We start from the raw sequence: 14384 nt of genomic DNA, 5'->3' as shown, positions 1-14384 counted from the left end.
GTCTCATCTATTCCTAGCTTTATACACTTTTATGAATTCACTGATAGAGAGAATGATGTTCCGATTAATATCCAATTGTAATTTATCCATTTGCTTTTAGAGGAAGGAATTTAGGTTGTCTAATGCATCTCTCTGCCACTTTTGTGATGATTTAGAACTCAGCATGTTCTGTTTCTTCCAAACCTGTAGCTATGGAAACATTTATCATTTTTCTTGCCTTTTTACACAATTGTTGGACATGTTTCCTTTTATTCTCTGACATTTAATGGCATTGGGTAGTAAAATAGACTAATTTCAGATGAGGGCTAGGACAAGTGTTAGAGTTGCTGAAAGTTTCTTAAACTGCTAATCACCATGATAAATGACCCAGTAAGGGTAGGTAGAAGAAATATAATGGGTCCTCACTAACTTCTTTTTGAACCACTATTACATTTTTTAATATAAACAGTTTGCCTGACCAAATATGTAAATGGAAAAAAAAACAGAATGAAGGGACTATTATGTTAAGCTCTTTTTTCTGTTAGTTTAATATAGAGTCTATAAAATGCGCCATATAAATTTATTTTGAGCATATCTAAATATCAAATCCTATACTTTCTCTTTGGATCAATGTGCTTAAAATATCATTAATTCATAAAATATCATTAATTCATTAAAATGTTTTTAGTAAGAAACTTTTTTCTAATCTGTACTATTAACACATTATGGATGAGTAACCCATAAAATATACTAGAATGTTGGGAAAATTTAATGATGACCATTTGCTGAAGGAGAAATGCTATTTTCAGTTTATCGGTAAGGAAACTGATACAGAGAGGCCCAAGTATAATCAGAGCATGTCAACATACGTTTTCTGATCCACTGTAAGTATATAATTCTTGTTAATCATTTTCATTTCTAATCAGATATTTAGATTCTAGCTAGGACTCTCATGTACTTTCAGAAGGAAGAGCTGAGTTACCTGGAAACACTTGGCCAATGCCTCCTGCAAAAAATATAACAAGAACCTCCTATAGCTTGCTTGCATTTTCTAATTTTGTAATTTTGAAATTGCATACAGTTTTCTAGACTCAAAGTTTTTTGTCTTCCCCGCCCCCCAAACTGTGTACAGTAGGAACAAAAAATAAAAACAAAGTATATATAAGCTGCTCTAAAACACTGAATTACACATATATGTTTAAAGATCTTTGTGATACCTCACTTCAAATTGCTATCAACTCTATTAGTAATATACTACCTCTTACAGGGAAAGGAACATAAATTGGCCGATGGGGTAAGAGTCTAGCTAGGCATAACCATGCACCTGAATGACAGACAAGACAGTCCTTTATTCTTCAGAAATTCTTCAATAGATAACTGTGTCTTTATTGTACCCATAACAATTATTAACTCAATCATCAACAGTGTGAATATGCCTATATTCTAATCATCACTAAAGGTGGTAGAATATTTAACAGATTTTAGGAAACTCTCTAAAATATTTTTTAGGATTTTTTTGATGTAGTTACAAGAACTGAGGCACCTAGACAGACACACTTTGAACAGACTAGCAAATAATCAATACTTTGCTTAGGTTAAAACCACCAATACTATAAAACAAACAAAACTAAAAAAAACCCACCAATATTTGCATGGAGCAATCACTTGTGGGTATGCATGTTTTTATTCTAAGACTAGCTATAGTTAGATCAAACATCCATCATTTATAGTTTATAATCACCCAACAGCACATCTATTTTCTGGAACTGTCTTCTTCTTTACCCCCTAATTAAATTCTTGTGAGTAGTTAATTAAGGCTGTGAGGACCGAATCCCAATTTTCACAGGTACATGTCTACAAGGACGTTGTCACTGAGGAAGTCAGAGCCCAGAACAGTTTGGTGTCTCTAACACACCTGTATTTTTATATTCTGTACCTGTGAATAAAGACTTGAAAGCAGCTGTTTTACTCCTACATACTTGAAACCTTTAGTCACACTTTTCACTTCTAAGACGCTGCATAACATTTCATCAAAGGTGGCATTTTAAGCTAACAAAAAAAAGACAGATCTTTTACATTGAGTATAAGTGCAAACATTTTCCATGTGAGATAATTGTACAAAATAACTTGTAAATTTTTACACTGAATGTTCCAAAATTATTGCTGTTTTTTGTAATACTGTCTATAGGGTCTAAATTTTCCATTAACTCTCTGGTCTACCAACTGTACTGGACAAAGGAATTACAGCCAAAAACGTGTTCTCATGAAGATTCTATAATTTCTGTAATTGATTGGGTAGATTGGTAAAGCTCTGTGAATTAGGAAAATTAGGCTTTTTATCAATTGCCCCAAATCATTCTGAAATAGGCCTTATTGACTGAAAAGTCCCCTCTCAAACTTTCTGGATTAATCCTATCAGAATTGCTATGTTCCATTGGTTTGAACACAATAGATTGACGCTAGTCTCAAAATTTAAGAATTTAAGCATGCAGAATTCTCCATTGTAACATCAGATTAATTTAGGTAAAGTCTGTATTCCACCTGAAGAAAAGATTGACAAAAGCAACACAAGCCTAAAAAGCCAAAAAACAAAAATAAAAAAAATTGAAACACTACAACTAACCTTAAAACAACCTTTCTGCATATGAAATGTTTTCCAATATGAAATCTGTAGAGAATTAGCTTTAGAGAAAAATAAAGACTAAGTTACTCTTCTTGGATAAGTTGTTTTATGACCTGACTTTTATACCTGTCCTGTCATGGATGGAGGAATTTGTTTCTACTTTGTTATTATATTTATATTTATATATTAACCACATTTTCACATCAGTAGGTAAGGTATTTAGCTGTGGCATTTCTATTTTTGCCTGGGTGGATTTTAAAAGTCAGCTTAGAGTAGGCAGCCATAGGGGAGAAAGAACAACGGAAGTAAAAACTGTCACTGGCACCATTGTGATATGGCCATTAAGATTAAGAATGAAGTCAGGCTGCATGATGGCAATAAACTTCATTATTCTTTTTATTTGTCTCTAAGTAATTTCTTTGGAAACATCTAGCTACTTACACAGGACGTGAGTGAGTTTTACTTAACACGACTTGCTTTTTTTTTTTTTTTTTTTGTCTGTGGTGGGGCCTGAGCTTTGGGCCTGGGCACTGTTTCTCAGCTCTTCAGCTCAAGGCTAGCACTCTACCACTAGAGCCACAGCACCACTTCCGTTTTTTTCTGCTAAGCTGGTGCTCAGGAATCGAACTCGGGGCAAGCACTCTACTACTGAGCCACCTTTCCAATTCCAACAAGACTTGCTTTAAAGACCATTGCTTTTCTAATTTTATCAATCTACTTCATCCTACACTTTTCCCTTCTTGGTACTTACAGATCTCCACACTATACACACATTCTCCATTGACCTTCCTTGCCTGAGACATTGCCAAGACTCTGCCATTGTGATATTCTTGTTACTGATAGGCGGTTATGCTGATACTATTAGGTTTTCTTTACTACAAGTTTTATAGGGAGATTTTAGGAAATCCCAGAGGAGAACATATTCATTCATTCTTCATTCATTCATTCATGAATGTACTTCAGTAAACATTGAAATTATGCATATTGGTACTATGCCAAAAATGATTGGATATTATAATAAAAACCAGAGAAAAAACTTGTCAGCTAAAGAATCAGTATCTTTTTTAATATTTATTTTTATGATAAAGATACAGTACAGAGGGGTTACAGTTACATGAGTAAGGTAATGAGTACATTTCCTATCGAGTATTGTTACCCCTCCTTTGTTTTTCCCCTACCATCCCTTCCCTCCCCACCTCCCCAAATCCTCCCCACACCCCTGCAAGTTGTAAAGTTCGTTTTCAACATAGTGTCTTGTACATCTCATCGGTTAACCTGTATCCTTGTTTCAGCATTTTATTATTTCCCTTTCCCTCCCCAAGTTAGAAAAATGTATATATAAGATGCAGGGCACCAGAATCAAATGCAGTGAAAATAAGGATTATACCTGTATGGAAGAACATAAAAAAGAAACAAAAAAAATCACATAGTACATTGTAAGTACATTACAAACAACAGCAACACAGATCAAAACTCTTGTGTCCATATCTTGGGGTTCATTTCACTTAGCATCATCTTATATGGTCATATGTACATAGATTTTGACTTAAAGAGTTCTCTGGAGAAGAAATGAGAATGGCTAATAGACATATGAAGAAATGTTCAACTTCTCTAGCCATAAAAGAAATACAAATCAAAACAACATTGAGATTGCACCTCAACCAGTTAGAATGGCTAAAATCAAGAAATCTAATAACAAGAGATGCTGGAGGGGATGTGGCCAAAAGGGAACCTTACTGCATTGTTGGTGGGAGTGTAAACTTGTTCAACCACTCTTTGAAAGCAGTATGGAGGTTCCTCATAGAGCTCCTCCCTGACCCAGTATGGAGGTTCCTCAAAAGACTACACATAGAGCACCTCCCTGACCCAGCAATCCCACTTCGGGCATTTATCCAAATGATCGCAAACAAAGCCATATTAACCCTACCAGCACAACTGTGATTATCACAGCATTGTTCACAATAGCTAAAATAAGAGTCAGTACCTTTAGGGAGATAACCAGAATAAAGTTTAATGCCTAGTGATAGACTAAGAGTGATAAATCACAGAATGGTTTAGTGGTACAGCAGCAGCTTCTTACTTATAGTTAGGTTTGAAGGACCCAGATAATCTAATTTAGATTGAGTTAACTAGGATAAAAGGAGTCAAGCTGAGGGAGGCGAAAAAGCAGGATATATTTGAGGATGTCTAATTAGAATAGCTGGGCAGAGCTGTCTAGAGTGGATACAGGAGAGAAAAAGCTGGTAGAGCTGGGAATTCTCAAGAAACCCAAATGCCACACTGGAGAATAAGAGTTTAATTTACAAAGAGAGATAAAGTGACAAATTTCAAGCAGAGAGCTAGGTTCTTAATTAGCATGTCAGGAATGTAATTCTCTGGCAATATTAGAATAGTTGGACTGAAGGAGACACAACATGACATGAAGTAAGCCATTTGAGAGGTGGCTGCTTCTGTTTGCTCTTGTTGGGTTTTAACTGAGTGTGATGGGGGAAAAGTGGGAAGCAGAGAAAGTTAAGAGAAAAAAAGTAAAATGATTGACTCAGTATGAAGGCTTTCTTAGTCTGTGGGGTGAATGGAGGAACAAAAACCTGGAGGTGTCTGATTCTACTTACACACATTTTAACCTCCTGTGGAAATTATAGCAAAAAGTTCAAGTGACAAAAGAAAAATGGCAGACTGTGGTGGGGAATGAATGCCAGGCTGTGGTGATGTGTGTGTCCTAATCAAGGGAATGGAAGTCTATAACCTACCATTATCTATTAAGGACCACAGAACTCTGCCTGTTGGGGTATGGACTATTCGGAAGTTGGCTGCAGTAAGTGTTCCTACTTTTGTTGCTTTGTCTTTTGCTCAATATTTGTTTTTTTTTTCCCCTAAGGAAGACTATTGTGTTTAACTGAAGCACTATATATACACCTGACTCATAGTATGTATAGGAAGATTAGTTCCAGGACACTTGAGAAATCCAAAAATCTATTATATTCAAAACATTTTAAATATAATATCAATAGAAATTATATTGTCCTGGGAAAAATGACAAAGTGCCTAAATGTTTAATACAGATTTTTTTCAAATATTGTAAGTCTACAGTTGAATCTGAAGTTGTAGAACTCATGGACACAAAAAATTGTGTGTGTGTGTGTGTGTGTGTGTGTGTGTGTGTGCGTGTGTGATATCCAGATAATTTTAGTCAAAAGTTCATTGGAGATATAAAGATAGATAGATAGATAAATAGATAGATGATAGATGATAGATATACACACTACAAAAGGAAACTGTACCTTGCATTTTAGCTAACAAGGAAAATTATTACACACAAAATTAAAAATTCTTTAAGATACAAATGGAATTATTTCCCCAATACCACCCAAATAGCTAGTCTCTCAGTGAAACTAAAACTCACACACACACACAAAATGGTTTTTAACAGCAATTTTTAGGCTGGTTGCTATGTGTATAATTTCTCTCCTATGAAATTCTGAACATATGCTCTTTTATGCTCCATGTCTCCCTGCTGAACTAGGATTGGACTCATAGTAAATGCAAATGGAGATTAGTTCAAGTATTTATATAAATAGACATAAGGAAAAACATGGCTAACCTATGAAATGGAGGATTGCTTGGTACTTATTCTTAAAGAAATATTGTAAAAGTACGCATGGTCAGAATACTTCTAAGTTGAAGTTTTATTATAAATTATGAAAATGGAGCCTTTTGGAGACTTAGGCCACTGAAGCACATAATATGCTTAATATATTATGTATTCTATGTTCTACCACTTGAAAGAATTAAAATAGTTTTATTTATACATTATATGCAACTTTTGTAGTAAACTTGTCCTTTGTGACAGTGTAGATGAACCTGAATTCTGTTATGCTATGTGAAATAGGCCTGACACACATAACAAATGATACATATGTCACTTATATATGCGATCTAAAAATTAAGTCATAGAAACAGAATAGAAGACTATTTTCAGGGAACTGAGGAGTAAGGGGAAATGAAGAGATGTTGGTCATAAGATACAAACATTTTTGTGCATCTCATTGTATCAATGAGATGCACAAAAATGTTTGTAGATGTACAAGATACTATATTGAAAAACAACTGTACAATTTAGGCCGGGGGTGGGGGTAAGTGTAGTTGTGGAGGTGGGAGGGAAGTGATGGTAGGGGAAAAACAAAGGAGGAAGCAACAATGCTTGATAAGAAAAATGTACTCATTACATTGCTCATATAACTGTAACCCCTCTGTACAGTATTTTAACAATAAAAAACTTATTAAAAGAATTATTCAAGTAAACATAAAGCCTGAAAATTAACAAAAAGTTAATTGAAATAAAAAATATACAAATAGTTTACAGGATGGAAATCTAATGTGCAACCTGGAGACTGTAACTAAAATTTCTACTTCTCCTTTCTGCCTCCATGAGTGTGCTGGTAGACATGCTTACCTAGGGAGTCACACGGTCTAATGCCTAATCCCCTCAGAGCTCTTCCTTGTGGCCTTGAATATATTGGGTAAATCTCTAGTTCTTTGGACTCCATAATTTTTGGTTTTCACAGAAAAAGTAAACATTGGTTAGATAACATTTATTCCCTTTCTAGGTCCAACCTCCAAAGCTTACAAGTCCCAGATCTTTTTCATGGTCTTTCTTTCTTTCTTTTTCTTTCTTTCTTTCTTTTTCTTTCTTTCTTTCTTTCTTTCTTTCTTTCTTTCTTTCTTTCTTTCTTTCTTCCTTTCTTCCTTCCTTTCTTTCTTTCTTCCTTTCTTCCTTTCTTTCTTCCTTTTCTTTTTCTTTTCCTTTCTTTCTTTTTTCTTTCTTCCTTCACTCCTTCCTTCCTTCCTTCCTTCCCTTCTTCCTTCCTTCCCTTCTTCCTTCCTTTCTTTCTTCCTTTCATTCTTTCCAGTCCTCGGGCTTGAACTCAGGGTCTGGGCACTGTCCCTGGACTTATTTTGCTCAAAACTAGCACTCTACCATTTGAGCCACAGCACCACTTCTGGATTTTTCGGTGTATATGTACTGAGGAATTGAACCCAGGCTTCATGCATGCTAGGCAAGCACTCTACCACTAAGCTATATTCCCAGTTCTGGTTGTGTGTATGTATGTATGTATGTATGTATGTATGTATGTATGTATGTATGTATGTATGATATACAAAGGGGTTACAGTTATATAAGTAAGATAATAAGTACATTTGAATCACTAATTATCCACTACCTACCTCTTATTGCTATTTAATCCTAGGTGGTAATTTAAGATTCTCAACATTTCCGTTAATAAATTTAGTAAATTTGAGAAACTGTGGATGACTTCAGAATCTATGACTGTACACACTCAGCACTGAAAGCTTGAGAAGTAAAAGGTCTCCTGAAAACACTGTGACTATAAGCTCTCATTCGTGAGCTCTGGGGAGCTGGGAGAGCCATATGGCCAACAGCTCTGTGGAGTCAGGACATGAGTCCTGGTGCTTTATGCTCTCATTTTCTAGGCCTTGCCCTCTTGGCAGCATGATATAAAACACTCTCTCTCTCTCTCTCTCTCTCTCTCTCTCTCTCTCTCTCTCTCTCTCTCTCTCTCTCTCTCTCTCTCTCTCTCTCTCACACACACACACACACACACACACACAAAGAACTGGGATCATCATCCCAAGCATGCTGCACCTACATGCAGAAAGCCAGTTGAGGAGCCCCATTAGCTGCATGCATCATCGGTGTGTGCTTTATGCCTTAATTAGGTCACTGTGAACTGGAGCAGAATGAACTGTGAAAGAAATTCAGAGTGTCAGGCATCTTTCTTATCTGACCTAGGTGGATGAAAATCAGAGGAGTAACTTAGTAAGTTGCAAGATGCTTCTTTTCCTTTGCCAATCTTTCTGCATTCCTTGACCTGCTCGTGCTCATCCCTAGATTAGCAGGTCATCTTGATGAGTCCTCTTAGATGTGAAAATTGCTTATACAAAAATAATTGCTTATACAAAGATCTTTCCTTAATAAAGTACTTAAAGTTACACCCACTCACACAGACACATACAACTTTTCATCTATTGGTATCCACAGAAAATTGCCATTATGTGTTATATCTGTTTCATATTTATAGTTGTTTCAAATCATAGAAGTACAAAAATACTTGATATATTTTCTCGGTGTGAGAAAGCAATTATCCAGAAACATAGAATGTTGTAATATGCATTCATAAATTGTCTGGATACAATTGTGTATATGATGCAAAAATTAAGCATCTAGGACCCTCCCACCTTCCATTCAATCCTGGCTGCATATTTGATTGAATTATTGTTCTTCCTTCTTTTTCTTTCCTTTTGCATAAAGGAAAACTTTAAAGTTATGCATATACTATTTTGAAAGAAGTGAAATTTACCAATAATTTGTATAACTGTAATATTAAATTTGAGGGAAGGAGAGTTGTTTAAAACTACTTTCTCTCTGTCTTTATAAAATTTATGGGGCTGGGAAGGTGGCTCAGTAGTAGAGTGCTTTCCTTGCATACCTGAGGCCCTGGGTTCGATTCCTCAGCACCACATAAGCAAAAAGAAAAAAGCTGGAAGTGGCACTGTGGTTCAACTGGTAGAGCACTAGCCTTGAGCTGAAGAGCTGAGGGACAGCGCCCAGGCCCAGAGTTCAAGCCCCATGACTGGAACCCCCCCCCCAAAATATATATATATATATATATATATATATATATATATATATATATATATATAGTAAGTGCCAGTGGCTCACTCCTGCAATCCTAGCTACTCAGGAGACTGAGAGTTGAGGATTGAGGTTCCAAGCCATGTAGGGCAGAAAAGTTCATGAGACCATTATCTCCAATTAATCACCAAGAAAAACCCCAAAAGTGGATCTGTGGTTCAGGTAGTAGACTGTTGCTAGCCTTGAGCAATAGGGACAGGCCTTGAATTCAGGCTCCCATAATGGCATACACACACACACACACACACACACACACACACACACACACACACACACACACACACACCACAGAAATTATAAATATATATTATTATTCTAACTAAACAATTCTACTTTCTAAGATAAAAATGTCATTTTTTTCTGATGAACATGAGAAAAATTTGGTTGGGGAAAATCGTTTCCTACTATACACTGTAGGAAAACCACCATCATACCCTTGGCTCCTAAATGCCAATTATGGGGAAATTTGACATACTGTTGATAACATCTCCTCTTGATAACTTCTGTTTCCAACCTGGATATGGAGCAGAATGTAACTTATGTAAAGAAAGGCCTCTACATACCAGATGAGTTTTTAGAGAGAGATCTCCAATGACAATAATGGGCTCAATATCAGAATAGGACTGTCTGAGGAGCATCTTTGTGAAGATTTCACTACTTTCATTCATTTGTCTCTTAAATTGTATACACATATATACACATATACATCTATACATATATGTATATACCATATATTCACCTGTATCTATCTATATAACGTACATAATGCTTATGGCTAACTAAATTTTAAAATAGTAAATAAAGAAAGGTATACAAATGCAATGAAAGCTGGCTCCAGGGAGCAATGATCAGCAGGAAGAGTGTGTCATCAAAAAGAAGCTGTCAGGTGATTGACTAGGCAGGTGTGAAACAAACTTCATTCTAAAGATTGCAGCTGCCACCAGCTATACATGATTCTGAGCATTTACAAGTTGCTTCCTTCAAACTGAAGGGAAATTTCAGAGGCTTCTTCTAAAAATAAAAATAGCTATTAAAAATTAATACTAATAATTATCACACAAATTTTAAGTTTTATTTATATATACATGCATACACACATACACATGTAGTCAGTTGTGGGGTTTGAACTCAGGGCCTGGGCTCTGTCCCTGAGCCTCTTTTTGCTCAAGGCTAGCACCCTACCACTTAAGCCACAGCAACACTTCTAGTTTTGGGGTAGGTTATTGGGGATAAGAGTCTCATGAGGATTTTTCTGTCTGGGCTAGCTTTGAACCATGATCCTCAGATCTCAGCCTACTGAGTAGCTAGGATTACAGCCGTGAGCCACCAGAGACCAGCTCCGTAGAAGTATTTTTAAATCAGGGTAAATAAAATATATGATCAAAATTTCATGTTTTCTTGCTCTTAAACTTGGCACTGTTAAAACATTTTAAAATACCTATATGCATCTTATTGGTGGATCATATTGAACAATATGCTTTAAATAGTTTCACTGGGGCTTGCCAAGGGAGGGCTGACACTGGTTGCAGTTGATTCAGCAAGTATTAACTGAGTTTGCTAATCCAGGCACTGAGCCAGGTGCTAGATAAACAGCACTGAATGAAACAATCTTACTTCTTGTATTGGTCATGTGAATAGTGTTGAAGAGCTGAGGCTGGAGGGACTGAAGCAAAACAAACATTTCAATCATTTTAAAATCACAGTAACTATCATCACGTAAAATTAAAGTCTCTGGGAGAAAAGTTAGATTCAAGAGTAGATCATTGTGAGGAAAAAAGGAGTTGTGTCTGGGATTTAGCCAGGTGTGAGACACTGAATATCTGTGTTTTCTCAAAATGTTAAATTTCTACCCACCCATAGGTAACATTTTTGAGAAATAGATTCTTTGGTGTAATTATGTTGTACAAGGGCAGACCTTAAGAGTGAGATTATAAAAGTATCTCAGGGAAATACCTGGGCACATTTGTCGTGGAGTGTGGATGGGGCTGAGGGAGAAGTCAGTTCTCTTTCAGGAAGCAGGCCCTCAGGTGAGTTGCCAGCCTTCTGAACTTCAACAAACCACTTGAGGTTCTCATAAGCCACTCAATTGTAATTTTTGTTATCATTGCCTACATGGACTGAGATATCCAGGTAGAGCATTGTAGAAAGAAAAGCAATAGATATATGGGGTGGGAGAGCACAAGACAAAGGAGATCAGGGCCAGGGAGCCTTCATGCAGCTAAAGGTAACTAAAGACGAAGGTGTATGATACACCAGAGCCATGTCTCTGTTGACTGTATTAAAACTCTGAAATTGATTCAAGCCAGAAGAGGGAAATTACTTGCTTTCTATTTTTTAATGGAACATTGAAATAATGTTGAGCAGTCAGAGCCCAGGAGGTATGCCTATGGAAAGAACAGGAAATGATCACTGGGCCCAGGAAATAGACAAGGTGTTCAGACTAGGCAGAGATGATGGTGCTATTATTTGCTGTCCTAGCACATGCTGTATGTATGCTTTTGTTAACTGAGGTCAGATATCTCTCTTTTGCCCCCATTCTTCTTCTTTATGTACATTTTCTATTAGTTTGGAGAAATTATAGTTGTATTTGTTCTTTCTGGATTTTACCAAAGATAGAAGGAGGCTGCGATTCCTGACTTCTTCAATTTAAGCCTCTTTGCCTTCTTTAGAAGATGGACAGGTAAAAAGACGTATTCTTTTCCTTGTTCTTCTCATATGTAGATATTACAAAGTTCATGGCTTCAGAAATCAGAAAGCATGACTAATAATACCTGGTATTATCGAAGTAGAGACTTTTTTGCTATGAAAAATAATGGAGAATATTTTATTATCTCCTTAACACTGGATGATATAAACTTAAAAAGCCTATATCAAACACAAAGTCTATTTAGAATATTATTTAGTAGTTTCCTAAGAAATAATAGAATTCAAAAGTCATAAAAGTATCTTTAGAGAATAGTCTTTGTTTATGTCTACTGGATCTTGCTACATAGCAAAGGCTATGTGTTGGCTCACTACCCCACTAAGATTCTCATAAAAAGAAACTGATCTTACTACTATGTAGAACAAAAACTAATGTGGTAAATAATTTGTTGATCTTAAAATTTATTCAAGAATACACAGAATCAGTCATTCAATACAGAACCAGTCAGTCTTATTAGACACAGATGGGTGTTAATGTTGGTGGTTTTTCTTTCTGTGATTTTAATTAGCAGTGGCCAGTTTTAACCTGAAAACATTTAACTCAAAATCCCATAAATAAGGACTTCATAATAATTCACAACCCATAGATGATGGTGAAATCTTGTTACCATTCACCTCAGTCCTGCCCAGAATAAGGAATCATCCTTTGGTTTCTCCTATCCACACTTTGTGTGTTATTTGGTAGTCACAGTGTATCTATTTTAGTTCCCATAGCAACATGAGACATAACCCAGGGACCCAATTCTCCCTAAGGATATTTAGCTAGGGGTTAAACACTGTTAAGTACTGTTGGAAATAATTCTCTGACAGGTCTCTAGTATAAGAAACCTTTAACATGATCCTTTTTGCCTTAAGTAAGCTGTTAGAAGTTAGCCCTTCTGTTGCCTGATTGACAGCTTTTAGACCCTTCTCTCCTTTGTAAAAAGACCTTCCACTCCAGGCAGCTTGCTCCTAGCTTCAGAAGACTATACCCCAGATGACATTGTTTACTCTCAGATATTCTCAAAACCTGTGATGGTGTGATAGGAGGCTCATGCTTGGTTCATCAGTGAGATGATGATTGTCATTGGTTCACATGTGAAGCTGTGAGTTTTGGAATTGGAATCCAAGCACAAGCAAAAGCCATCACTCCTTTCTACCAAGCTTTCTCCCTTGTATTTCCTCCATTGTAATTCTCCTTTGCATTTCCCTAGTCTTGTAACATTCAGGCCAATAAAGTCGACTTCCAAATCTTCTCTTGGTCTCCTTGCGTTTTTTTCCCATGGAGAGAGCTGGTTTGGCTGAGTACAGGAGGAACACAACCAGAAATCAGAGGTTTTCTCTCTTAGCTGCAGCAGCAAGAACAGCATCAGGAGGCAGCCAAAAGAAGAGTTCTGGAAAGTCACTATGAACAGAGAGGACAGGTAGTAGATGCCAGAAGGTGAAAATCTTCAGTCAAGACTACAAGCCAAAACTAAGGGAAGGTTCCAGAAAGATGCTGGGGACAAAGAGGCAAAGGTTCTGATGACCAAAGACCAGAGGCTGCAAAAACAGCTGCCGAGTGGAGTAAAAACTGACACGGAAAGATTGATGTGACCTGAGCACCAAGAACTATGCTAGAAGTTTCTGGTTTTAACAGCTGGGAGCCAGGCTCTAATTGGCTACTAAAACGAAAGGCGTTCATCCTTGCCTGTTTGTTATTTCTATTTAAATCCAGTAAAAATGAATCCTCAGCTATCTATCCTTATATACCAGTGCTTGTATCCAAGTAATACTTTACTTATAATGACCCCAGAGTTAACTGAAATGATTAAAAAATGGAACCAGGGCCTAAAATAAAGGTGGAGTCATAAACTACAGTAACTTTCAGTATGTGACAATACTACAGAGCATATAAGAAAAAATAAAAGACTCTCAAGGGTTTAGAATTCTTTATTTTTTTTCAGGCATTTGACATCCACTGGGCACCTTGTGTCTTATCTTCCACAGTCAAAAGAAGGCCACTCTGTTTTAATGAGTAGAATATAATGAAGTGCATTTGAGTGACCTTTTAAGAATGCTTTAGTGGAGTGAGTAGAGATACCCCAAAACAGTGCTAAACTGAACTCTGCCTCTGTCCCGTGGAACTCACCATCAGTATTAAGCAGACTGTCTGTATGCTAGCCTCACTAGGAGCACAGTGCAGGGAACTGCTCTGCTCTGCTGCATTAGGCCAAGCACCATTGCACAGGATGGACGCAATACCTGCTAGTCAAGGCAGAGGTACGTGGCTATTCTGGTCTGGCCCACAGCGGTTCACCAGCGGGGTTGATAGAGGAGAAGGAGGCATGAAACCAAGGTGCAGACTGCATGCATTGCAATTTGGCTTGGCAAAAAGAGAGTATT

The sequence above is a fragment of the Dipodomys merriami genome, unplaced genomic scaffold (genome assembly GCF_024711535.1).
Source record: "Dipodomys merriami isolate MVZ:Mamm:240054 unplaced genomic scaffold, mDipMer1.0.p SCAF_335, whole genome shotgun sequence".
Lineage (NCBI taxonomy): Eukaryota > Metazoa > Chordata > Mammalia > Rodentia > Heteromyidae > Dipodomys > Dipodomys merriami.
The sequence above is the reverse complement of the archived record's forward strand: the minus strand, read 5'-3'. Positions refer to the sequence as shown.